General features: G+C 42.2%; 1 protein-coding gene across 2 annotated transcripts in view; it reads left to right on the top strand.

The window, feature by feature from the left end:
• The window catches only part of LOC134529239 (transmembrane protein 43 homolog), a 140,118-nt gene that overhangs the window by 5,720 nt on the left and 107,398 nt on the right, over window positions 1-27,000 (top strand). The window lies entirely within an intron of this gene.

Here is a 27,000-nt window from a genome sequence, read left to right as displayed (position 1 = left end):
CCTCCTTCCTTGTATTTAATTTTTTTTTCCTTTCTCAGTCCCTTGCCAGTTAGTCACATGACCATAGAAAAAAATGGTTGGGGGAAGGGGGGGGGGTTGCCAGGCTGACAGGGGCAGGCTGAAACAAACCAGGCGGCTGTGAAGCATCTTTCAGTCTAAACAGTTTCCTCAGCATCTCTTTTGGCACTTGTATCCAAGAAGTTTCTGAAAAGGCCATACTGTGAGAGCATAGTGATGTCACAAACAGGATTACTCTCAAAAGTAAGTTTATGCAATATGCAGCTCTTAGTTTACTTTTGACATGAATGGACATGAGTTGTTTTCACGATTCACACACTCTCTCGGCAGCAGAGTGGCACATTTCTCTTGTCCCCACCCCAAGAGGTGTAACAATGGGTTGAAAATTAGCAAACACATAAACTGTGTATGTTGTGTGAACCACATTTATTTGGCATGAAAAATTCACAAGAAATGAACAATTGACAACATGCATGCAAAGTCCTTCCCGCAGCACAGTAACACATTCCCATAACACAACTATAAACACACTATATAATACCAAATTACTGATCAACATTGATTTAGAAAAAGGAAACAACTTTGACAATCCTAATACAAGTTTGATATGTTATTGGAGCCGCCAAAAATGAAAATATTTTATATACATCACAATGTGTATCGACTTGAAATACTATATCGAAAATTGCTCCACTATAATAGGTTTCACTATATTTAAGAATGATAGCTTAATTGCTTAGAGGCGAGGAGAGAGGCCATAACATGGCAAGGACTGAGGTATGGTATTTGATGACATAATAACATAATATCAGATTATTAAGTTGGCATTTAATTAGGCCAAAAAAAGAATAATACTGATGAACACGTGAACTATAACAGTGAGTCAGGAAAACCAATTAGGCTAACAATGATGTTTAATATTCGGAATTCATTTAAATTGACAATGAACACAATGAATATTTCAAGTGAACGAGCCATTATCAAGGCCACAAAAAACAAAGAACAAGTTACAAGTTACGCCGGCGAAACAGTGCGCGGTCACATTACAGACCATCAAAAGGGGGTGTCACGTCCACACACAGTAGACGCGTTGAAAACAGCAAGATTACAACAAATTCGTTTTGTAGGAATAACCTACGACATAATGCGCACAAGTTAAGTTACATTCTAAAATAAGCAATGTTGCGTTTTACGTACGTCCACGCCTCAGGGGAGAACAGTTACAAAGAAAATGCTCAAAGTGAAGTTAAATTATTTAAGTAAATCCAAACGTAATTTTCTAGGTGGCGACCGAAAGAGAATTTAAACAAAACAGACAAGAATTTACATAAGCTTACATTAGGGCAAGGGCCACCACCTCACTCGCAAAACAGAACAACACTTACATTTTTCCCCCCGAGGTCGCTCTCGCACGTCGTACAAATGAAGCCTAACTGACTACATGCTGGATCACAAAGACAATGCAGCTACTCGAGCTACCGAAAGAGACCAGCTATCAAATTTAACAAGACAAGACCGAATTACAGTTTGACAGCCGTTTAAATAGATTAGGTGCGGCACAGCGCGCATGCGCCAACCCGAGGAGGGGAGGCGAGGAGCAAGCAAACACACACTAGGAGGAGGAAGGAGGGAGGGGATGAAGTGCCGACGCCCGCGCTAACGCGCGGAGTTTGGAAGTAGCGGCGAACCCGACTGCTACAACTCTCCTGCCCTTGAACAACCGTACCCGCCGCCCTTGCAAGCACTACCACAATGTCAATTTCAATTTTAAATAGGTTACAAAATACTTGAAGTGTCCACGAAAAGGTTTGACTGCCAGTCCAAAATACACATTATTATATACGCCAAATACATAGGTCAAGGTTTCTTGAATGATTACAAAGTCCAATTACATAGACCAGAAGGCATCTTCAGCGCTGAAGATTAGTCTTGAATTTGCGGGATGTCCCAAGAAAGTTCATGTTCATACGTGGGTTCGACCACCAAAGTTCGTAAGTCGACAGGCAGACGCGCCTCCGGGCACGGCAGCAAGGGGCGTCCCCAAGACTGCAAACTCCCTTGGCGCCTGGCTGACTCGACTCTTCACCTTGCACCCCTGTCGAGCGAGTTGCATGCTCACAGGGGCGAGGACTTCCTTTGCGACCGCATGCGTCGAGCGGACTCGTTCACAGCCTGAGTCGCGGCTCCAGACGAGCGGGACGAGGGTCGCACGCCAGCACCGCAGAGTAGCCGGCCGATCGCTCAGCCAGGTACAGCATCGATTGTACCGCGGCAACTCGAAGAAGTCTCCTCAGGGCGGGCCCCTGCCCCTTAAGAGCCTGCGAAGGGCCGCACAGCAACATGCGTAGGCGGAGTTCCAGATGGCTTGCAATGATGCAGTCACGAACTCAGGCGGCAGAAGTGGCGGGCGGCCTCGTAGACGCAGCGGAGAACGGGCGGGCACCAGCAACCACGGCGGTGCGGGCAGGCTGAGGAGCGTCAGGTCCACAGCAGCGCAAATCCTCTGGTGGGCGTGGCTTCCGCGACAAGGAAAGGGGGGAGGGGGAAACAATAACCAAACAAGCTGGAAAAAAAAAACAAGGCCAGACCCAAACGCCAAAACAACTGCAGACCATCAAGGCTACACATTAAATTTCTTTAGATGCCCAACATGGGCTTTTTTGAATTTCTTTGAACCAGCAGCACTATGCAACAAAACAGTGTTGTCACCTAAAAATCTATTAATGACGTACGGACCAACATACGGAGGAATTAATTTAGAAATGATGTTATCAGCCAAACTAGGCAACAAAAAATTCTTAACCAACACAAGATCTCCAATTACAAAACCATGAGGTCTCCGGGAAGCGTTATACAAATTAGCCACGGCTTGACGCGCCTTTGTGAGGTTACACGCCACACTATCAAGCACGGCCTCCAGTGACTCGTCATCAGAGGTGGATTCCAGTGGCGGCAGTCCCCACAGGTTAAGGAGGGGGTGGGTCAACTCTCTACCTAGGAATGGGATCGAAGGAGGGAATCGAGTGGCGGAATGAACGGCTGAATTAAGCCCTACATTAATAAAATCCAGATCGCTATCCCATAGCGACTGATCATCCCTGTAGAAAGCTGTAAAAATACCCTTAAGCACTTTGTTTACGTGCTCAGATTGATTTCCCTGGGGACAGTAAGGACTGCTGTAAATGGGCTTAATGGCCCATTGAAAACACGTCTTTAAACTGTACTGAACGGAAATAACGTGCGTTATCACACATTATCATGGCAGGCGCACCAAAAAATTTCCACACCTGATCTCGTAAGGCTCTAACAATACTAACGGCTTTCATATTTTTTAAGGGAATGAGTAACACAAATTTAGAGAAAATGTCCAAGATGACCAAAATACAATTATTACCTTTTTTTGAACGTGTGAGAGGACCAAAAATGTCAATGTGAAGCACATGCCAGGGAGCGACAGGAGCATCAGCGCAATACAAGCCGACTTTGGCACACTGCGGGGGCTTCGAGACTTGACAATCTCGACAAGATCGCACGTGTTTCTGAACATCCGCTCGCAATTCAGGCCAAGCTAAATGCGCACTAATTCGACAAAAAGTTTTGTCGATGCCCAAGTGCGTACCCAATAAGGAGTCGTGAAAATATTTCAACACCATAGGGCGGAGGGAGGCAGGAACAACAGCCTTCTTTTGCCTACCGGATTTCCCGGTATAGTATACTACACCCTGTTCCTCAATATATGGCACTGCTTTACCAGCACTCAAATCCTTCCGGATTTGAATACACAACGGATCCTCCTGCTGACATTGTTGAATGCTAAGAAATGACTCGGGAAATACTTTACAAACAGCGGCACAAATCGGACAAATCAAGACGAAACACGTGTATCAAACTCATCAGGGGAAAACATTCGCAAAAGCTCATCAGCCACCACGTTATCACTACCCTTAATGTGATGTAATTTAAATTTAAAACGAGACAACCTCAACACCCAGCGCCCAAGCTTACCGAGCTGGTTTGGATGGTTAAAGAGCCAGCTGAGTGCCTGATTGTCAGTGTACAAATCAAATTCGTGACAATCAAGATAAGAAGCGAATTTCTCTACGCCAAACAGACACGCTAAGGCTTCCTTCTCGTATGTACCCAGACATCGTTCCCCGTCAGTGAGTTTTCTACTGGCATAGGCAATAGGGCGTAACCTATCGTTTTCAATGTGCCCAAGGACGGCACCTACCGCGATGCTTAACGCATCTACCTGGAGGGCGAACCTGCGTTGAAAATCAGGAAGAACCAAGACAGGGGGAGAAGACACCCGGCCTTAAGACCGTCAAAGGCCTTCCGTTGAGCGTCACCCCACTCGAAAACAACCTTTTTTTTCGCAGCTTATTAAGCGGACTACAGACCGCAGCGTAATCTGGAATGAAGCGTGCGTAATATCCCGTCATGCCCAGAAATCTCTGAACTCCTCGGATGTTCCTAGGAGGAGGGAAGTTTACAATGAGGGAAACTTTATCGGGATCCATGATAAGTTTACCTTTAGAAATGATGTAACCTAAAAATTTCACATAATCTTTTCCCAAGTGAATCTTATCAGGATTTACTGTTAAATTAGCGGCTCTGAGGCGGTCAAACACCTGACACAAATGTTGTTTGTGCTGCTCCAGATTAGCACTGTAGACGATAATATTGTCAATGTAATTAAAGACTGATTTATATTTCAAGTCGCCGAGAATGTGATCTAGCACTTGGCTCATCGCGTGGCTACTAAAAGACACACCCATAGGCACTCAATTGAATTGAAATTGCCCCCAAGGGGTAGAAAATGCAGTGTATTTGCGACAATCCGGATGCAAGAGACATTGGTGGAAGCTAGCTTTTAAATCAATAACAGAAAATATGGCGGCATTCCCTAGGTGTTGAAGGGCGCTCTCTACGGTTGGCAACTCGTAGCCGTCCTCTTTAATCTTATAATTGAGTTATTTGTAGTTATGAACCAGCCGAAATTCACCAGCCTCCTTTTTAGGGACTAAAAAAGACGGTGATTTAAAATCGGAAACAGCGGGGGCAATAACCCCTGCTTCTAAGAGTCGATCGATGATATTTTTCAGTTTTTGCAATTTGGGAGGTGAAATTTTATGTCCCTTTGCCCTGACGGGAGTCGTGTCCTTAAGATAGAATTTATAGGGCATGACATCACACCTGCCTATCCGGCTGGTAATTACGTCAGAATACATATTCATGACGTCAGCTATAACAGCGTCCCTATTGATGACGTCAGAATTGTCGGCGCACAACATGACAATAGGAGCAGAGTCCTGATGAATGAGTTTAATTTTCTTTGAAGGATGAAAGCCGAATACTAGTTCCTGGTTAGTGACGTCTAACAAACATCGAGTTTTCCCCAGAAAATCTAATCCTAGAATAAGCGGGTGACATAACCCTGGAACAACATTAACTCGCTAATTCCATGAGAAACCCGCGATTTTTAAGTGAAGTTCGACTTCAACAATCACGCCGTTGGCGACACAAATTTTTACATCAGAGCCGGTACTTACACGGCTTAGCAAATGTGGAGATTTGATGCGACATGCATCGAACAATTCAGAGCTGATTAAAGAACGGGTAGCACCAGAATCTATTAAGGCCGGAATAATTTCGCCAAACAGACGAACGTGTACAAAATTATTGAACAAATGATGAGCTGCTTTCCTCAAGCGACGACCGTGGCGACCACTCGCACGCCTGGTCAGGGCCCGTTTCCCGGACATTGATTTCTGTAATGCCCTGTGCGTTTACAACGGAAACATTTTCGCTGTTCGCGGCTCACGGCGGGCTGCGTGCACTCAGACACCGCGTGGCCGAAGGTACAGCAGTTGGCACACCTGGGACGATTAGAGAATGGGCCGGGCGCATTTGCCGACTCTGGGCTTCTGCCGGCGGCAAGACTCGCCCCGACAGAAGGATCACTAACACTAGCCGTGCACTCAACGTGTCGCGTTGCGCGCATAGTGCAAGCGGGTTCAGAGCTGACATGCGAAGCGGGCTGAACATTAGGAGATTTGATTTTAGAATTAGAAGCAAAACTACCTGGCGTAGGCATGGAGTGAAAATCCTCCTGATACTTTTTAACAGCCAACAATCTATTCTCCACGTCTAAGCTCCACTTGCGGAGAGCACTCAGACTGGAAGGAGGGCTTAGCATAGCGCTATACTGTAACACCAGCGGAGACACGTTGCCTACTATAGTTTGTGTTAATTCAGCCTCAGGGAGGTTCAACTCCAGCACCTCAGCATAGGCCGCAACAGAATTAATGAACTGTAATAAGGGCTCATCAGGCTTCTGAAACCTGAATACTAGCTCACGTTTACACGTTTCCAAGACATGGCGGACAGGCGAACTGTAACACAGACGTCTTGAACTGCACGAAAGTCACATTCCGGCTTATGGCGTCAGTGAGCAGTGGCAAAAACGTCGCACCACAGAGGCTTAAGAGAGCTTTCAGAAGCTCCGCCTCACAGACTAGTTTTAACCCAGTTAGGCGTGCAGCCACAGTCAAAAAATCCAGAACCGCACACGGTTCACAACAGTCAAGACGAGGGAGAAGTTTTAAGTTAGCAAAGAAAATCTTTTCATTAAATCTAGAATTATACGAAACAGGATTAGCGGGGGTGGGGACTTGCCGAGATGGTACCTCTTCTGACGACTCCCAGGCGCCTCGCACGTGCTGAACGAGCAACCCACGAAGGGTAGCTACAGTTGCGTCCTCCTCGAAGGGAACAGCTTCCTCGGTTAGGACCTGGATTAGGTCGTCTCTCCGCAAACGGTATATCCACCCGGTTGCCGGAGTCCCCATGGTACATGCAAAAAAAGAACAAATACACGTTAACCTTCTCAGTCCCAAGTAGAGTTGCGCAGTTGAAAGCTTAATTGCTTAGAGGCGAGGAGGGAGGCCATAACATGGCAAGGACTGAGGTATGGTATTTGATGACATAATAACATAACATAACTTTGACATTTAATTAGGCCAAAAAAAGAATAATACTGATGAACACGTGAACAATAACAGTGAGACAGGAAAACCAATTAGGCTAACAATGATGTGTCATATTCAGAATTCATTTAAATTGACAATGAACACAACGAATATTTCAAGTGAACGAGCCATTATCAAGTTCGTTTTGTAGGAATAACCTACGACATAATGCGCACAAGTTAAGTTACATTCTAAAATAAGCAATGTGGCGTTTTATGTACGTCCACGCCTCAGGGGAGAACAGTTACAAAGAAAATGTTGAAAGTGAAGTTAAATTATTTAAGTAAATCCAAACGTAATTTTCTAGGTGGCGACCGAAAGGGAATTTAAACAAAACAGACAAGAATTTACATAAGCTTACATTAGGGCAAGGGCCACCGCCTCACTCGCAAAACAAAACAACACTTACATTTTTCCCCCCGAGGTCGCTCTCGCACGTCGTACAAATGAAGCCTAACTGCCTGCATGCTGGATCACAAAGACAATGCAGCTGCTCGAGCTACCGGAAGAGACTAGCCAACAAATTTAACAAGACAAGACCGAATTACAGTTTGACAGCCGTTTAAATAGATTAGGTGCGGCACAGCGCGCATGCGCCAACCTGAGGAGGGGAGGCGAGGAGCAAGCAAACACACACTAGGAGGGGGAAGGAGGGAGGGGACGAAGTGCCGACGCCCGCGCTGACGTCCGGAGTTTGAAAGTAGCGGCGAACCCGACCGCTACAAGAATATCAATACTCGTCATAAGAATTGTACACAAAAGAAAAAAAATTACAATATTTGTGCGGTAACTTGATCAATTAAAACAACTTTACATTAACTGTGTTCTAGAACTCTGCAAAACAACTTAACTATGTAACTAATAACATTAAACACGAGACACGAAACACTGCCTTACGTTACTCTTACGTCTTGCATCTCTTAATACAAACTACGAGGGTTATTTTTTTTTCAACTTCCGATCGGCTGTAATAAAAAAACGGGAATGAATTGGGAAATTATTTTAATGTCAAAATAAACGTACATCTTTACTCTATTTTTCCACATAATCACCGTGCAGATTGAGGCATTTGTCGTACCGATGCACCAGCTTTCCAATACCCTCTGCATAAAATAATGCCTCCTGCCTATTCAGCCACGTTTTAACAGTGCTCTGCAGTTCATCATTGGTGTTGAAGCGTCGTCCTCCAAGCCACTTTTTCAACGTGGGGAAAAGGTGATAGTCACTCGTTGCCAAATCCGGACTGTAAGGAGGATGATCAAACACTTCCCATCAAAATCTTGCAAGGAGTTGTGTTACGGTGGCACTATGCGGTTGGGCGTTGTCATGAAGCAAGACAACACCAGATGTCAGCATTCCTCTCCGCGTGTTGCGTATCGACTGTCTTAGCCGTCGTAGTGTCGCGCAGTATGCAGCAGCATTGATTGTTGTCCCTGGCTCCATGAAATCAACCAGTAACACACCTTGGTGATCCCAGAACACTGTAGCCATCTGTTTCTTGGTGCTGAATGACCGTTTGAACTTTTTCGGCTGTTTGGAGAATAGGTGTGCATCCACTGTTGTGACTGAAGTTTTGTTTCTTTATTATCAAAATGAATCCATGTTTCATCACCTGTCACAATTTGAGTTAAAAAGTGTTCACCATCGTCTGCGTAACGCAGCAAAAATGACAAGGCTGATGCCATTCGCCACTCCTTGTTGATGTCAGTCAACATCTTGGGTACCCATCGGGCACAGATTTTCCTGTATCCGAGATTGTCTGTAACAATGGCGTATAGGGCTGACCTTGAAATGAGCGGAAATTGTTCAGACAGTTCTGAAATCGTGAATCTACGTCTTTCACGAACAACTGCATCAACTCTCTGAACTGTTTCATCTGTTGCTACTGACTTCCTTCCTTGGCCACCTTCATCATGAACATCAATACGGCCTTCGCGGAATTTCCGACACCACTCTCGCACAACGCCATCGCTCATAAAGTTTTCACCGTACACAACACTCATTCGGCTATGGATTTCTGCTGCAGTGTGCCCTTCTGCCTGTAAGAAACGGATGACTCCACGCAGCTCGCATTTCGCCGTACAGTTTATCGTTGCAGCCATGTTGACATTCCCATAACCAAGCTTCAACTGAGGTGTGAGTTGGCCGCTCCACATGGTTGGTGGAAGGGGGTAAACATACGAGACGTGTCGATTCGTGTACGAGCGATTAGGGTATAGATTAATGGGCATGCCATGGAGAAATGAAACTGTAATCACACTGCAGGGCACTGTTAAAACGTGGCTGAATAGGCAGGAGGCATTATTTTATGCAGAGGGTATTGGAAAGCTGGTGCATCGGTACGACAAATGCCTCAATCTGCACGGTGATTATGTGGAAAAATAGAGTAAAGATGTACGTTTCTTTTGACATTAAAATAATTTCCCAATTCATTCCCGTTTTTTTATTACAGCCGATCGGAGGTTGAAAAAAAAATAACCCTCGTATAATATGTAAATAACATATTAATTCAGAAATGACTATCGCAATCCGACTATTCCTTTATGTTAACAACAATTAAAATCCTCTTGCAAAGCAGGGAATTATCAAGGAACACACTTGCCTCATACTCCGGCAGATGATGTCCGGTCCAGAGCCCCATGGCGAGTCGTCCCCCGCCCTTGCACCTGCCGAGTAGCACTCCCATCTGCTGCAGAACTCACAACTCAGACTGTTGCCGCTGTTGGGAAGCAAGAACTACCAGAGTAAGTCCCATTGATGACTCCAGCACTTAGGCAAAAGACTGGCCCCACACCATCTCTTGGAAATCATTGATGACCGTTCGAAACTGCACCTGGTACACTAGTTCCAAACACGTCTAAGTCCAGCATTGTTTCGTCCAAGGAGCAAACTTTCTCTTGCTTCTCTGTTCAAACAACCAGCCATTCTGTCTGGGTAACATTCACAAGTCGTCAGTGGTTAGTAGTCGCAATCGGGTAATTCAGCCCCAGCCTTCCTGCCTGTGTCCACTCCGCCACAGTTGGCCACAAACATCGTGTATGACCCTTTTGTGTTTACATATGCCCTTCATGCACCAAACACATCACCTTACTCGCTCGCTTATTCACTCGCCCGGCAACTAAAAATTATTTCTGTTATGTTGCCGGTGAGACTTTTCAAACATCAGGTGCTATTCTGTGCATCTAATGTTACTCTAATTCCAATGATTGAGTTTTACGTTCAACTTACTTGCAAGTTTGAACTAATTGGGCGATTTACCTTTACTGCTGGGCTGCCGGGTTACCTTGCTCCACCACTGCACTAAGTTCCTTATGGCTGGCACTGCTTCGTCCTCCTCGATGCGGGCTAAGTCCGAAATCCAGAATATAAGTGTTCTATCTCTTACCCGGTGCAGAAGCTAAGTCCAATTTCTTCAGGCAGCGCAGGGTCGGGCAGCATGACGTTCTAGTATCAGGCGATGAACAGGGCAGTGGCACGGCGATGTCTTCTCTCTCTGTTGGTCTGTTTCTGCGATTTGCTGCATTTGTCTCTGCCGATGCTCTGCCGGTAGTCTGCCTCTTTATGCCTTTCCAGAACAGTGCAGAAGGAGGATGGAAGGATACATGGCTGAACTATTTTCAAGGCACGTGACCTGTCACATGGTCACTCCTACTCCTGTCCTGGTCACGTGACTGCTTCTGATCACGTGATATAAGCTGCACAAGGTTGCTGAGAAGTTAGGTAACCTTCAACTCTTGGATGTCTGACGGTGTGTCTGCCTTCAGGGAAACAAAATCGGAAGGGAAAGAAGAACATAGCGGTGAACCAAAATACAACTGCAACAACTTTGTAAACTTTTCCAAAAAAAATTTCCTATGATTTTCTCTTAGAATTCATTTAGTTATGTTTGTGTGGTTGTTGAATTTTGGGAGCAATTTTCATATATTTTTCTACATTTATATATACACACTGGCTCATTTATTACAACACTCACTAGAATAAATCTTTACTTTAAGGCATAAGACTGTGCGGCATACAAATAATGAACTGTTCAGCTACATACACTTCCCGTATGACTACTTTGTTCACCAGGCTCATGCAAATAAACATGCATTTATAAGACCAGTATATGATCTAATGTTTACAAACCAAACTGGGATTAGTTATCTTTAAAAACACTGTATTTGAATAACTAATTTCAAAATATTTTAGAATATACAAAAAATATGCTTTGAAGTTTCTTCAGTGCATACCAAAATATCTGTCTTATATGGCAGTAAATAAACACAACCACTTATAAAGTGTAACTTAACCGTGTGCAAAAAAAATGAAGTGGACCCTCATGTTGCAAAGCATTGCATTTACGGTAGAGCATGTGCCAGGACGTGAAAACCAACTGGCAGATGAGCTGTCGCAACATCCAGACCCCAACACCACCTTTCATGATGACTAGGGTTGGGAGGGCTTGCTTCCACCCTCCTCCAACACTGAACAACCGGCCATCAACAATCTGCCCACCGCCCTGTATGCCACTCGGGCTGTGAGGCCTGACCACCCCCCTGACACCCGACTACACTGGACGGCCTCCTAGCTGAGGTCCAACAAGCCCAGCACCAGGACAACGCGACTTGGGCGGACATAACTGCCTGTGGAGAAGAAGTCCGCCCTTACCAACGTTGCCTTGGCGGCATTTTGCAGACCTGTGTCCCTGGGGACATGGATGCATGATGCATCCATGTGACCCCCACCATGAGGGCCAGGGTGCTAGGTTTCTACCATGACAGCGACGTTACCAGTCATCCCGGCGCTGATCAGACACAGCAAAAGCTACGCAAAACTTTTCATTGGCCTGGAGTCGCTCGCGATATTCGGGACTACGTATGGTGCTGTCAGATATGTCAACAGCGGAAGATGCGAAAATCAGACGCGGTAGAGCAGCAAAGACCGAGGCGTCCGTGTGAACCTTTCCACACTGTCGCACTTGACATCATGGACCCATACCCGCAGACCACACGGGGAAAACGCTACCTGGTCGTAATAACCGACCTATTTACCTGCTGGACTGAGGCATTTGCGGTGTCGAACGTCAAGGTGGGCACCATTGCTGCCCTGCTCGACTCAGAGATATTTCCCCGTTACGGCTTCCCCCGTTTCCTGCTGACGGACAATGGGGCCCAATTCGCGGGTCGACGCTAGAAAGCTGACTGTCGCAGGTGGGGGCTCGGCCACCATACCTCCCCCACATATCACCCCCAGGCCAATCCAACCGAACGTCGTAATTAGGAGATTAAAGTCCAACTGTGGCTATGCTTGGGGGATGACCACTCTAAGTGGGACGTCCACCTCCCCAAACTGTTGTACTGCCTGCGCCGGAGGTCAAATGTGGTGACGGGCCACAACCCTTCTGAACTTTTGATGGGGGAGAACCTCGCGCTACCTGGCGAGCTCCGAGTAGCCATGCAGGGGCTGAGGGACATGGGAGGGGACGAACCCCGCCCCTCTGTTGAGGCACGCCGAGAAGGTGCGTGGCGACAACAAGCCCACTTCCTTTACACTCTTACCCCCCAAACCACCCGACCACCCTCCCTCCTAGAACCAGGACAGATGGTATATGTGCGACAACACCCGCTGTTTGCGAGGGGGCGCAAGTTCTGTGCTGGACTAGCTCCCAAGTGGACGGCTCCACGGGAGATACTACACCGACTCGGCCCCTCCTCCTATGCCGTGCGACTGCCCAGTATGCGAGCGACCAAAATATATTGGGATGATCTCTGTTTGGTCCCTACCAATGAGTTACCTCCAGCACAAGGGAATCCAATCCTGTCCCTGATCCCACAATGGTATGACACACCCGCTGTCTGCACCATGATGACTAAACCCCCAGAAGCATCATCAAGCTCCCAAATCTCGAAGGTCGACACCAGCTGCTTGTTAGCAATGCCTCAGCGAGCCACCACTGAATTTTCAACCATAAGGCCAGCAAAACCTCAGCCCTGTCCACAGGGAGCATCGGCACAGGAGCTGCAACAACCGTGGAATGTCCTGCAATGTTACGACCCTGACCAGGTCGACTCGTTCGACGACCCCATCGTCCAGCACCCTGATGAGGACTACTCACGGCTGATTTCACCCCATGGCCAGGCCCCGAGGTGGCCAGTGGAAATAAGCCTCACTGACTCCACCTTCACAGTGAGGGTCAAGAGCCCGAGGAGCCAGAGGTAGGCGGTGACCCAAGCGACAGCTAGGGGGGGGCGAAGCAACTGACCCCTATCCACCTGTACTACAGGCACCCCGAGACAGTGTGCAGCAACTGCTCCCACACTATGAGAGAAGCCCACACCAACAACACTCCCCCACCACCCAGCTACACATCCACTTTCACAATTGGGGAATGAGCCCTGGTCCCATGTGCGTGGAGGAGGGGGGCCGTCAACAGCCCTATTGGCCTCGGAGAGAGGGGGCATTCGACGACACTCTTTAGTGCTCCCTCTGCTTGCACAAGCCGTTATGGCCGGTCATCGCCTCCTGGGATGTGTCCACTTATAAGTGAACCAAGAACAGTGTGCGCGAGAGTGCAGCAAAGTGCGGCGTGCGTACGCTACCACGGAGTCGATTGTCGCCCCACATAATCACATCACCACATCATCTCAGCAAGGTTGCTAGGTGTCAGTCTATTGTAATATCTCCTGCAAGTTGAAATTATGTCTTACATTTCTGATGCAACCGTTAAAGGAGTGGACAAACTTTGTGCAAAGGATCATACCCAAGCTCCCCTTTCTCTTTAAAAATCTCATTGAAATGAAAATTTGCTGATAGTGATAAAAATCTGTCCCTGACATCAAATAAGGACAAAATTGTAGGAAACCACTGGCATGGTGCTCCAGTGGTATTTCATTCCAGGATGTTCAGAAATGGTCAATGTTCATGCTCTAATACTTACAGTTTTGTCTAAAATACTTGAACATGAAGCATTATGCTCTCACTTGGAAGCCATGATTCCAATTTGATTACAACTGCAGGTGCTTGCGAACGTACAGTTACCGGCAGACAAATGGGTTGACATTGCTTGTGTTTGTGCGAGTTCTCTCCCACTGGCTAGATTGAGTTCATCATGGCCCAGTCTGAAGCTGGGAGACAACGGTATTGCACGGCGGCATACGTGTAGAGGTAAAAACATTTTGTCCTTTACACTCCATAGCCGCAACTTAACTTGCCATAGCTGATGCTTGTACAACAGCCGATAGCGTAGTCAGGCCTGCGCGCGGATCTCTTCCCCCCTTGTATGGCTAACTGTATGCCACGGCACATCTGTTGTTTGTTGTTTACAGAAGTTGAAACAGACTTCATGGCATCATACCTTACTTTTTTTTTTCCTGCAGAGATTTCACACTAACTGAAATTTACAGACGTGCTATTCAAGACTGGGGCAGTAAAATTAACATTGTGCTAAATGAATTTGTGCAATCTGAAGACGTGCTAAGTGAGGGATTGGTGTAAGTCATCACTCTTTTCACTAAAAGTCACTTAATTTTTAAAAAGTCATTTTTGATAATGGCAACCTTCAATAAAGTTCACTTTTTTATTTAAATCTTTAAATGTCATTTAATTGTTAAAAAGTCACTTTTGGTCACTAAATTCTGATTGAAATTACATTTGTCATATTTTACCAGTTACAAAATTGGTGCATGTATCACATTTAAATAAAATTAACTGTTGTTTGAATTTGGTTTTGTTTATTATCTTCAGTAATGGCATGTGGAGACCACAATCACGTGTCTACTCTCTCTCTAAACAACGGACATACTTTCTTGTCTAACTGTTTGTTTTGGTGATTGCTGTGCTATTAAAAAAAAAATGAACTTTTTCGCTTTTGTAGTTAATAACCCAATTTTGCATTTAAATATTTTTTATTATAATTACTGTAAAAATACTTGTGAAGATATGTGATACACATTTGGGTTTAATTATTGCTTGATTTCATGATAAACACTTAATTTTGATGATTGCTTGATTGTGTGATACTCATATCACTTAGGTGTAATGAGTAATGTGAGTATATTTATGACTATAGGTTGCCCTTTTTTCATTTAAATTAATTTTGATTGTAATTCTGCACAAACAGTATAGTAACAGTATTATAATTATCCCAGCAAAGAAACATACAACATGAAATTGTGTACAAAAAATAAGCTAAAATTTTAGACTTCATTGCCTCCAACATTCAGGAAAGTGATAGACATGTCAATATCCAAATTGGAGCATGAGCATTTCTCTCAGATCGTGCAGATTTACACTCTTGACACAACTGCATTGAAAAGTGGTGCAATTACCCCTGCAAGAGCAAAATATCAATGACATAATAGCATTGGGAGCAGGCGGTAGAGTCGTATGTATGGGGTGGAGTTCTCCATGTTGACAGCTCCAACCCCAGTCTTATAGGTTAAGCTTAGACTCAAGCCATTGTAGAACCTGGCAAGAAGCTCTGAATGAGTAATGTAATACACTAGCATAAGTGTGGTAATGCTTCTAATTTTGCAGGGCTATGCTTAAGATATTTTACAAATAGTGCAAAATGGTGCTCTTCAAGTGAGATTTTGCTGCTATTGGCTCCAATAATTCGAGGAACAAAGTCTCTCCAGCAGCTTTTACCTCTTGTGGGTTAGAATTACTCTTGTTGAATGTTTCTGCACACAATTATGTCACTGTTATTCTGAAGATGTTACACAAGTGGTTTTTTTACCCTCACCATTAATGGTTCTTTTTCACAACCTGCAAAGTCATGCACCATAGGAATCCATGTATGTATATTGACATAATGTTTCTGTAGATGAGATGAGTGGAAAATTTTTCCTGCATGCTACTCACTTTTGGTTTTATGAACAGGATAGGCTGTTTAGGATCAGCTCTAGTCATCAAGTATGCCTATGTGTGTTATATCTTTACTATATGACGTTGTAGTCACTGTTACAAAATACATCAATATGACACCATCTTACATCACGCACCTTCTAACTGTCATGGGTGCCAACTACCACACCCATAACACCTCCCCCTTTTTCATCACCTCAGGTTTCCTTATACATGTTACATGTTACCCTTCATACATTTGTTTCACTTTGACCCTCCTACCACTCCTGGTCACGTAATGGTCTTTGCTTCTGCTGCCTGGCAAGTCCCTACCATTGTTTCTTCCTGTATCATCACTTGTTACCCTCTCACTGTCATTATTAAATCCCTTAAAACCTTCTATGTCTGTATCAGTACTTCTTCTTCCACCCTCTACTGTAGGACTTGTTTGACCTCCTTCATCAATTTCTTGGTATGGCACCCAATCTATCTGTCTGTTTCCTCTGAACCGTGAAGGGTGCAAATGACACGTGTTTCTTCGGACCACTCTGCCACTCCTGTTTTTCCTGATGAGGTATGACCGTGGTTCACGGCTTTGTGAGATAACTACAGCTGGCTCCCAGACACTGTCACTTTCTATCTTCGTGACTACCCGCTCGCCTTCCTGAAATTTGACGTCTTTCTTCTGAGCTGACCTGTTGTAGTACTGCTTGAACTTAGCCTGCCTGGCTTGCAAGGCTTCATAGATCCCCTCTTGAACAACTGGTTGCAACATGGCTGTGGTTATGGGCATGGTGGTTCTAACACATCTACTGAATAAGATTTGTGCTGGAGATGCCTGCAGCCCAGTGATAGGGGTGTTATTATACTCACGCAGGAGGTCCCTGTGGTCAGTACCTTCTGATTTGCTCTTGCGTAGGATCTGTTTACTGATTCCCACAGCTTTTTCTGCCATCCCATTGCTTCGATGGTAGTGTGGACTACAAGTAGTTAGTGTGATGCCATATTTTTTGTAATACTGCTGGCACTCATAAGATGTGAAGGGTACATTATCTGAAATGAGGACTCTGGGAAACCCATGAACATTAAAGACATCTTGCATTGCATTTATGGTGCATGCAGAAGATTTTGCAGCCAATGGTCGAATATCAATCCAGTGGGAATAGTAATCAATCAGTATCAGGAAAGCCTTCACGGCTACTTCAAGGATATCTGTACCGACTTGGAAATATGGCAGTTTAGGAACTTCATGTGGTATAAGGGGTTCCCTGCACTTAGCCCTCTTAAATTTTTCACATGTCCCGCACCTTGACACATGTTCCTCTATATATTTCGCCATTCGGGGCCAATAGAATAATTGCCGTGCTCTAGCCTTAGTTTTCTCAACTGCCGAATGCCCTTCATGCACCAGGTGCAGGACATATTGCCGCAATGTATGGGGTACCACAATTTTGTGTCCAAGGAATATTATTCCATCTTCTATGTGTAGGTTATCTTGAACCTTGTAGTATTCACCATATTTCCCTAGCATCTTACTGGTATGGGGCCAGCCCTCCTGGTGCATTTTGGCCACCTTACAAAGGATGGAATCCTGCTTAGTTTCTCTTTGAAACATCACTTTCCTATTGTCACTCATTGGTAAATATGCACTGAACGAATGTACCACCTCCAACATTTCAGGATCATGTTCAGTCTCCAGGAGTGGCATTCTCGACATTGTATCAGCCAAGTGCAGATCTTTTCCCGGTACATAGTACACCTTCAGTGAGTACTTAAGGAGTTTGAGCCTGAGGCACTGTAGTCTAGGGGAACCTATCTTTCCTATGTTTTTGTTCATAACTGCCACCAATGGCTTGTGGTCTGTTTGAACATTTACCGTCCGACCATAAACAAAGTCATGAAACTTCGTTGCTGCAAAGTATATGGCTAGAAGTTCCTTTTCTGATTGAGAGTAGTTCTTTTCACTGTCTGATAGGCTTCTTGAAGCAGTTGTGACAAGCTGAAGGTTACCGGAACTGGATTGTTGCAGCAAACAGCACCCTAGCCCATACTGTGATGCATCACACTGTAAGGTGATTTCTTTCTCTGGGTCAAATAATGCAAGGACAGGTGCATCAGCGACTTTCTGCTTCAGCTCATCAAATACTTTCTGATGTAAGGGTAGCCACTGCCAATCGACTCCCCCTTTAAGTAGTTTGTATAGGGGCGCAGTAAGTGTTGCCATTTGCGGTAAGAAACTACGAACGTAATTGAACATCCCCAGTATTTGTTGCAATTACTTTTTGTTTGAGGGTGTTCTTAAATTAATTAGTGTCCTCGCTCTCTCTGGATCTACTTTCATTCCTGCTGCAGAGAAAACATGGCCAATGTACTTAACTTCCATAGCTTTGTACTGAAGTTTATCCACATTAAATTTTATATTTCGAGCCCTAGCCCTTTCCACCACTCGTTGAACAGCTTCATCATGTTCTACCTCGGTGTTTCCCATACAGAGTAGATCATCAAAGTATATTACTGTGTTAGGTATGTCTGCAAAATTACTTAACTAGGTTGCTTACCCATGCCTTGGCATCAACCTTGTCAACCTTTTGAATAATCCCCTTTGTCTCTAGTCTATCAAGTTCAGCTTTGAGTGCCCCTCTCAAGGCCTGAGGTACTCGTCTAGGAGGGCAACATACAGGATCAGCTCCTACTTTAGTAATGATTTTACCTTCTTGAGGAAAGCAACCCAGGCCATGAAACACATCTTCATTTTGTCGCACAAAACTGTCTTTCGCCGTCCTGTTGTCAACAGAGTGCACCCGCTGCACTAAGTTCAGTTGTATGCATCCTGGTAACTTGAGCAATGGCACGACATCCAAGTCCACTACCATAAAGTCTATATAAGCTTCAGCTCTCGCAGCTTGGCAGTTAAAGGTTACTTTACCCACAGGAGTGATAACACCATCCAAAGTCTTTAATTTCACGTTCGTAGGCTCAACCCTAACTGCTTGTCCACTTTTTTAAAAACCTGAAGTGGAAGTACACTAACCTGTGCGCCAGTGTCTAGCTTCACCATAATTTTTACGCCTTCAATGCTTACTTTTTCTTGCCACTCATTGGGGTAGGAAGCACTACTGCTGTCTCTGTGGCTTTTTATGCGACCCCTAATATCAACAGGACATACACTGACACTATCACAATAAAGACTCTCTTGCGAGCTGGACAATTCAACTCGCTCCACAACTTGTACCTTACGAACTCTACATGACCTTGCAAAGTGATTCAGGACTCCGCATTTAGCACATTTCTTTCCATATGCTGGGCATGCTTTGGGTCCGTGCACTGACTGGCATCGCCTGCACTGAAATTTTCCCCTTGTTTCCCCGTCTTTCACCGGCCTCTGACGCTGTTCACTTGAGCTTTTACTAACCGCACTAATTAAAACAGTGTCAGACTCACTATCACCATTCTTGCTGTGTATTAGATGTGCTTGTTGCTTGCTCTGCTCACACGCTCTGCAATGTGCTGCCGCTTTTTCCAATGTAAGGTTATCAACTCGTAGCAAAGCTTCTTGGACGGGCTTGTCTAGTACACCATGAACTATACGATCCCGCAGCATCTTGTTTTCCGCACTCTCACCGGCGGTGTTATTATAATTATAGTTCTTCACGAGATGCCGTAGGGCAGTGAAAAAATGCTCAAAACTTTCCTCTTCTTCTTGGCACCTCTGAGCAAACACATATCGTTTAACGACCTCATTGATCCTGGGTCAGACGTACCTTTCTATGGCCTGCTTCCACTTAACATAACTTTTCTTATCCTCTTCCACCATGTCAACAGTTGACAAAATGCGAGAGGAATCACTGCCCATGATGTTTTCAAAAGTGAAATTTGAACCTTGTCTGGGGCATTGTCTTGTCCAGTACTCACAAGGTAGTCTTCAAATTCTGACTCCCAAAACTTTCAGTCCGCGTATGCAGGTGGCAACTTAACTCCGCCAACCACGGCCATTGTTTACATACGAATATTTTACTTAGCACCTACTTTCACTGTGGTTACTGGCCCGGTCTTGTTACTTAGTATAATCATTTAAGGTAAACACAAAATCCTGTCGACTGCGCCATGTTATATCTTTATTAGATGACGTTGTAGTCACTGTTACAAAATACATCAATATGACACCATCTTACATCACGCACCTTCTAACTGTCATGGGTGCCAACTGCCACACCCATAACACCTCTCCCTTTTTCATCACCTCAGGTTTCCTTATACATGTTACAATGTGTTTAGAAAAAATAAATATTGGGATACAGTCAGCTGATTGTTCTACTGCCATTTGCACATTCAGCACATCTGTATCATCAGTTGATTGCATACTTTAAAGTTATGTTGCTTTAGTGCTGTGGACACTATGGTAATCAGTCCTCCCCTCCCCCCAGAGTTGCTAAGAAACCACTTTTTTTTATCGTACAGCGGCATGGTCTCTTTCATGTTTAATTGAGGCAAGAAGTTCTTGTTCGTATGATGTTGTGTCATCATAATATCAAAAATTGTTGTTTTGTTTTGAATTCTTGCTCTGTAATTGCTTTCAAGATATTTAATGTACACTTGAATGACATCAACATATGGACAGGCATTAATTCTGTGTGACGGCATGGAGCAGATAACCTCCCAATTGGTGATCATAATTTCTTTTTTACCAATTCCTGTTCATCTCATTAAAACTCCTTATAAAGTGCAAACTTAGTGGTTTTCCTCATACCAGTGCCTGTTAACAAAAACATGGGGTATGGGGAGATTTCATACTTGAAATACAAAGGCAAATCATCTTTTGACTTCTTCCTTAAAAGCATCTGTTGGTAGAGCACCAAAGGATCAATAATTATTTTATTGTCAACCTTGACAGATGTGATGACTGCAGAAAGCAGATGAACATTGTTATTTCTTCTCATTTTCACATCTCCAAAGTTTTGGCCATCCACCTGTGCCATAATACTTGAGCCCAACTCTTTTGACAATTGGCATTTTACTTATTGGTTATATTCATGTTATACAATTCCCAAAGACGTAACCATACTCGTAGGAACAGCAAATGGATTCTGAAGTTTCAGCCACTTCTGTTATTTGGCAACCTCAGCAGTGTCTCTTTTCATCTGACTTTTTCTTTCATCAACATGGTGCTCAGATGTCATAAATATGAACCTTGTGAATACTTCAAGTGCCTCAGTTATTGAGGCAAGCACTGGTTTTGATAGAATGTATGCATTTAAAACATCATCAGTGAAAGCTCTACTCGCTATGCATCCCATCACTTTGAACAGCCTATTAGTGGTTTATTCAATAATCATGTCCAGGAATATACCACTGCAGAACTTATTAATACATCGAATGGTGCATTATCTGGGCAATTTGAATGGGCAGGTGAATTAACTGCTCCAAATAAATGTTGCAAGCTTTGACGTAATAGTGTCCACTTGCTATGAATTTTGGAATCATAAGTGTCACAGTGGTCAGATGCAACTTTAATCACCTATTCTTCCTGCCACCAAACATTTGCGAACAAGAGTCACCATTTCTATGTACCGAATACATTACTTGGACGTTGCACCACACCCTTTTAACTTCTCCAATTCTTGGTGGAATTTTGTTATGGTGTTTGAACAAATGATCTATCTAGTTGGGGGTAAAATACCAAAGTCCTTTATTAGATTTTCCATTCCTTCCTTTTCTTAGGGAGTCATGTCATTGTTATCCAAAATTATATTACATAAATCAGTAGCCACCAGATGGATGATCCGACAAGTAGGAGAGTGAGTGGGTAAAGGGGGGTAGGATAGCAAAAGAACAGTGGGAAAATCCTAACATTCCAAGGATATTTCTACCTACCACATCTTAAAACTTTACCATCACGCCCTGGAAAACACAACTTTGAATTCATATTATATGTAGGTGCGATTAATAATTTATTTATTCGTGCCTCTAAAAATATTGTCCAGCTGCAAAATATTGTCTTGATGTAAGTTTTTGGACATACGCCATTGCTAAGCACATGCATGTCTGTAGAAGAAAACTACAAAAAACACAAAAGACAAAAACACAAATCCTCAGAGAAACATGCATACCGGGTCCATACCAGGCATTGATATTCATTTTGAAAGATTTGTGCAATGGGAGTGCATGACTTGATGTAAGCTTTTGGACATTCGCCATTGCTAAGCACATATATGTCTGTCAAAGATAATATCAATGCCCGGTATGCATGTTTCTCTGGGGATTTGTGTTTTTGTCTTTTGTGTTTTTTTTAGTTTTCTTCTACAGACATACATGTGCTTAACAATGGTGTATGTCCAAAAGCTTACTTCAAGTCATGCACTCCCATTGCACAAATCTTTCAAAGATAATAGCAAAATATTGTGATTTTTTTTTTGTGTTATTTAACCTAAAATTGATTAAATTTTTAAAGTATTGACTAATGTCATGCCGGTGGTCTCATTTGATAAACAAACTTAACTATAATAAACAATACTTCATCCGACCTGCTTGGTGCAAATTATTTTTCATGTCTCCGTCCCCTTTTTAGTCCTCCTAGGGGAGAGGGTAGTTCTCCCCCCAAAATTTGGGCAAATTCTGTAGATATTGATTCCCTTATATGAAAACAAGTTATGACCCAAGTTTCATGGTGTTACAAATTTGGTTGTTTATTTGGTTGAGTTGGGTCTATTTTTACTGTAGGTACTATTAAGTTTCAGTGTCATATTCGCCATCATACTGTGTAAGGCAATGGCAAACCACAACAGAATCATCCTGTCAAGTCTACTTTGTTGTGATGGCTGGGGATACAAACTAGCTGGGTTCTGACAGACAAGGAAAATCTGGAAAACAGGTAAATCACAGGGAGTTTTAAAAGGTTTCTTCAAAACCTAAAAAAATGCAAGGAATTTGACTAAATGTTATTTACCAAACTGGATTATTAATTTTTAATAGTGGTGTGATCATTTACTGTCTTAAAACCAGTCTATATAATAATCACAAATTAAAGTGTAGTTGAAAATCCATCTGTTACATAAGAGAACCATCAATGAATCAACTGTGTATTAATTTAATATTTTAAGCATGATTCAAAGTTGATTGTCATTTATCTGTTCACAATATTAGTCTATTGTCATTGATCTTTTAAAAATCAGTAATTTATTGTTCTAAAGTTTGATTAAATATTGTATTTTATATTACAGACAGGCAGTGTTGGTTGCATAGCATTAATGGAAATGACGACAATGCAAAATGTTTTGTATATTTATGTATTGTTAATTCATTTAAATTGTAACATACCAATCAATGGCACAAAGCCATACATGGTTGACACAAAACAACACACACTTAAATATACTAAAATATAATAACAGAACAACACACACTGAAATAAAATAGAATAAAAAAATTACCACAATCTTCACACACAACACAATAAAAATAAATACAATGTATGGTGCAGAGATAATGATTAAAATACTACATGAAAAATGGACAGCACTAAAAACAATATTGTACAAAACAGTATTGGATAATACATATAACTGACAATACATGTAACCAAACAATACATACAGTAGAGTCTCGCTAATACGGACCCCGCTAGTCCGGACATTCGGTTAATCCGGACTGATTTAAAAAAAAAAAGATGAAAAATAATGTTGTGACAAAGGATAATAAGAAAATTAATTTTAAGAGAGGGTCCTCTTGCCCTCAGTTGCCGGGAGTCTTACTGATAGTTTTCTGCTCATCATCTGTTTTCCAAGAAATGACTCACTCTATACCTGCGAGTTGTTTTGTTTTGTTCCCTTCAGTCAATGGTTACTCGTGCTGGTGACAGTTATTTTTATTCAGTGCGAGTGTTGTATTGTGTGCTCTTATTAAGAGCAACGTAATGGCTACTAAATGCAAGAAAGTGACTGTAACAATGGAGCAAAAACACCAAGTCTTATTTCGTATTGATGCGGGTGAATCATTAACTAGAATCGCACAAGATTTGGGAGTGGGAAAACAAACTGTTTCTGATTGGAAAAAAAATTGGAATGAAATTGAAGATTTTTGTGCCAAAATGGTGAGTAAGGACAGTCTGGGTAACAGAAGCACGTTAAAAAAACCAAAAAAAATGAAACTTTAGACAAGGCTTTGTACTTTTGGTTTTGCCAACAACGTGAACAAGTCGATCCGCTGTCGGGCGTAACATTACAAGCGTTCGTGCTCAAACTCAACGAAAAATTAAATGTAAATTAATTGTAACTTTAATGTATTGTATTATTTATAAGTTACCTACATGCGTACTTAGTTTCTTAAGTACTTTATAATAAAACACAGTTGATTTTTAAGCATACAAATTTTTTCTTTAGCTTATAAAACTTGTTTTTGATACATTTTAAAGTTGATTACGGTTAATCCGGACTTTCGGTGACCCGGACAAGTCCAGATTAGCAAGACACTGCTGTATAACTGAATAATACATAATACATATAACTGAAAAACACTACATCATAAATTATATATGGGTAAATATACAAAAGTTGGACAACTTTTCGCCCTATTTTGCAAACATAATTTTTAACCATAATAAATACATATATTGGTTTGTATGTATATTTTATCTTATTAATATACTATCCTATGCCAGGCCAGTCAATTTTTAAAATATTTTGTGAGTTATTTGCAGTTTTTCAAATTTGATCGCCAAAGGACTGACGAGGGTGGCAAAAACGTCAGTCCTTAAGACAGCCTTTTCAATTTATACTGCTTATTTTTACTTTGAGGTAGTTTCCTTAACATTAGACAATTCTAAGAAATTTAATATTAGAAAAAAAAATAAAGCTGCTTATAGCAATACTGTATTTTCTATCACTAGGTAAAAATTGTGGGACGTAATGACTATTAGATACAAAAAATAAACAAAAATCAGCTCTTATGCTGCAACAAAGATTATGCTTCTAAATATTCAAATTCGTTAACATATCAATAAAAATTACTTTACAAAAAGTCAATCTTCTCTTTAAATTGGTAAAATATCCTATTCCCTCTTGTAACGAGATTTGGTACAGGAAGTTTTTTTATTACTTAGTCGATTGGTACAGCTGACACATTGCTTTCGTCCAATTTAAACAGAGTACCATCATCATTACAAATTTTAAGAAAAGTTACTCTCAATTCACCATCCTCATTATCGACAGAAGAACAGATCCCTGCATAATGATATTCTGCTCTTCTCACTATATATTTTTAATCAAAAATTAATCACCACTGCTATAATCATTTTGAGTTTGTGCTTTTCTGTAGTCACTAACTCCTGGCATAGATAGATTACATTTGGAAGTAGAGCTGCTACCATTGTTTTTTGCGTAGGTGGATAGTGGCAGAGTATCATCTTCAGAGTCAGAGAATACAGTCGAAACATTTAAATGTGTATCTGGCATTTCTCTTTCATACCTAATAGATCCTAGCTTGTAATGATGGCATCCATCAGGGTCACAAAAACAACTAAGTGACTTCATTGTAAGTTGGTTTGGCAAATAAACAGAGCCGGTCACCTGATGCACATTAAGTGTCCCCTTAAAATCAACAAATTTAGAGGAGTTCTCTTTGATTGTGAAGTTCATTTGCTCAATTTCATGGTCTTCAATCACATATGCGCGTATACCATGGCATCTCTTGCAAATGACAGCAACAAACTCTTTCAAGTAAGTTATATCAGCTCCTGTAGCGATTACATGATCGGCGGTTTGCTTACAGGTGGCCCCTACACCATCTAGTGCCCCCTTGCCATGACCGGCCTCATGATAGTTCCACGTGTACCTCATAATGGAACATGGTCTTGTTCCTGTATTGAGTTACAGGACCATCACTGAGAAAGTGAATATGGTGAACATTTGGACTCAATGACTTTATCACTGGCTGTAGATGCGTCCAAATTGCTCCCACATTATGGGACAAATTTGATGAAATTGTGCAATATGAAGTAACTGAGTTTTTTAGGTACACAACAACAGTATGTAGTGAAAGTTGGGCATGCGAACCGCCAAAATGAAATGATTGTATTTCCTTGTATTTAGTACAAAAATTTTCTGAAAAGTCCATGTGTACTATGGCATCATTTTCAGATCAAGACTCCTTCAGGTGTTTAATTTGGTTGTACTGGTGAACTATGTAATAAACATGACAGAAAAAAATGCTCATATCATCTTCAAGTTTTAAATAAGTTCTCTTGGTAAGATTTTCTGTGTTTCTTTTTTATATTTCTTCATAAACCGTTTTTTTTTGTCTTGAGTCAATAAATGCCTCCTTTTTATGTACCCACTGTTGCAATAGGATTGGCTTTAAATTATCAAATTCCTGTATGTTAATTTTTGATGCAACAATCCTCACACGTTCTCTCCAAACGTCCTTCAGCATATTGATTACAGCAAAGAGTATCCAGCATACTTTGATGATTTCTAACTGATGTAAGAATTTTTGCATTTTTTAAAGCTGCAAGTTTGAGGTCCATGTTTTCGTGGATTGTGCAGGCACAAGTATCACGGTTTAATAAAGTAGGTGGTACAACCCAAAATGGTCGTAGTCGATTAAATAGAGTATAACTGATTACAAATGGAACAGTTTTCAAAAACTTCTTGTAACGATTTTTCAAACTATCAAACAAATATCGCTTTTGCTTTTTAATTTGTTGTCGAGATATAAATTATTTCTTTCCGGCTGCAAGGCGGCTTTTAGCGTCATCTTCTAAAAATTCCTCATCCAATCTTTGCAACTGCATTTTGCGATACTTTGTTTTTGGTTTCGAAAGGTTGTTTCGAGTTTTTGTGTAGGTCACTACTTTGTTTTTGAATCTCAATAGTTTATATTTCTCTACTACACTTCCAGATAAAGCTTGTTTAAATTTCATTTTTTCTTTATGGTTTTTAATTTTTTCGTAGTTTTCTTCTAGTAGAGATTTCATGACTTCACCAAAAAGAGCTTTCTTTACTAATTCTTTCCTTTTAATAACATCCTCACTTATTTCTTCAAGTCTCAGTTTTGGCGTTTTTTCAACCGATTTCATGACCTTCTTTAAGTTTCTTTTAATCCGTTTATAATTTTGATTTTCAGTATTTAATTT

Source organism: Bacillus rossius, chromosome 2 (assembly GCF_032445375.1).
Source record: "Bacillus rossius redtenbacheri isolate Brsri chromosome 2, Brsri_v3, whole genome shotgun sequence".
Taxonomy (NCBI): domain Eukaryota; kingdom Metazoa; phylum Arthropoda; class Insecta; order Phasmatodea; family Bacillidae; genus Bacillus; species Bacillus rossius.
The sequence above is the reverse complement of the archived record's forward strand: the minus strand, read 5'-3'. Positions and strand labels throughout refer to the sequence as shown.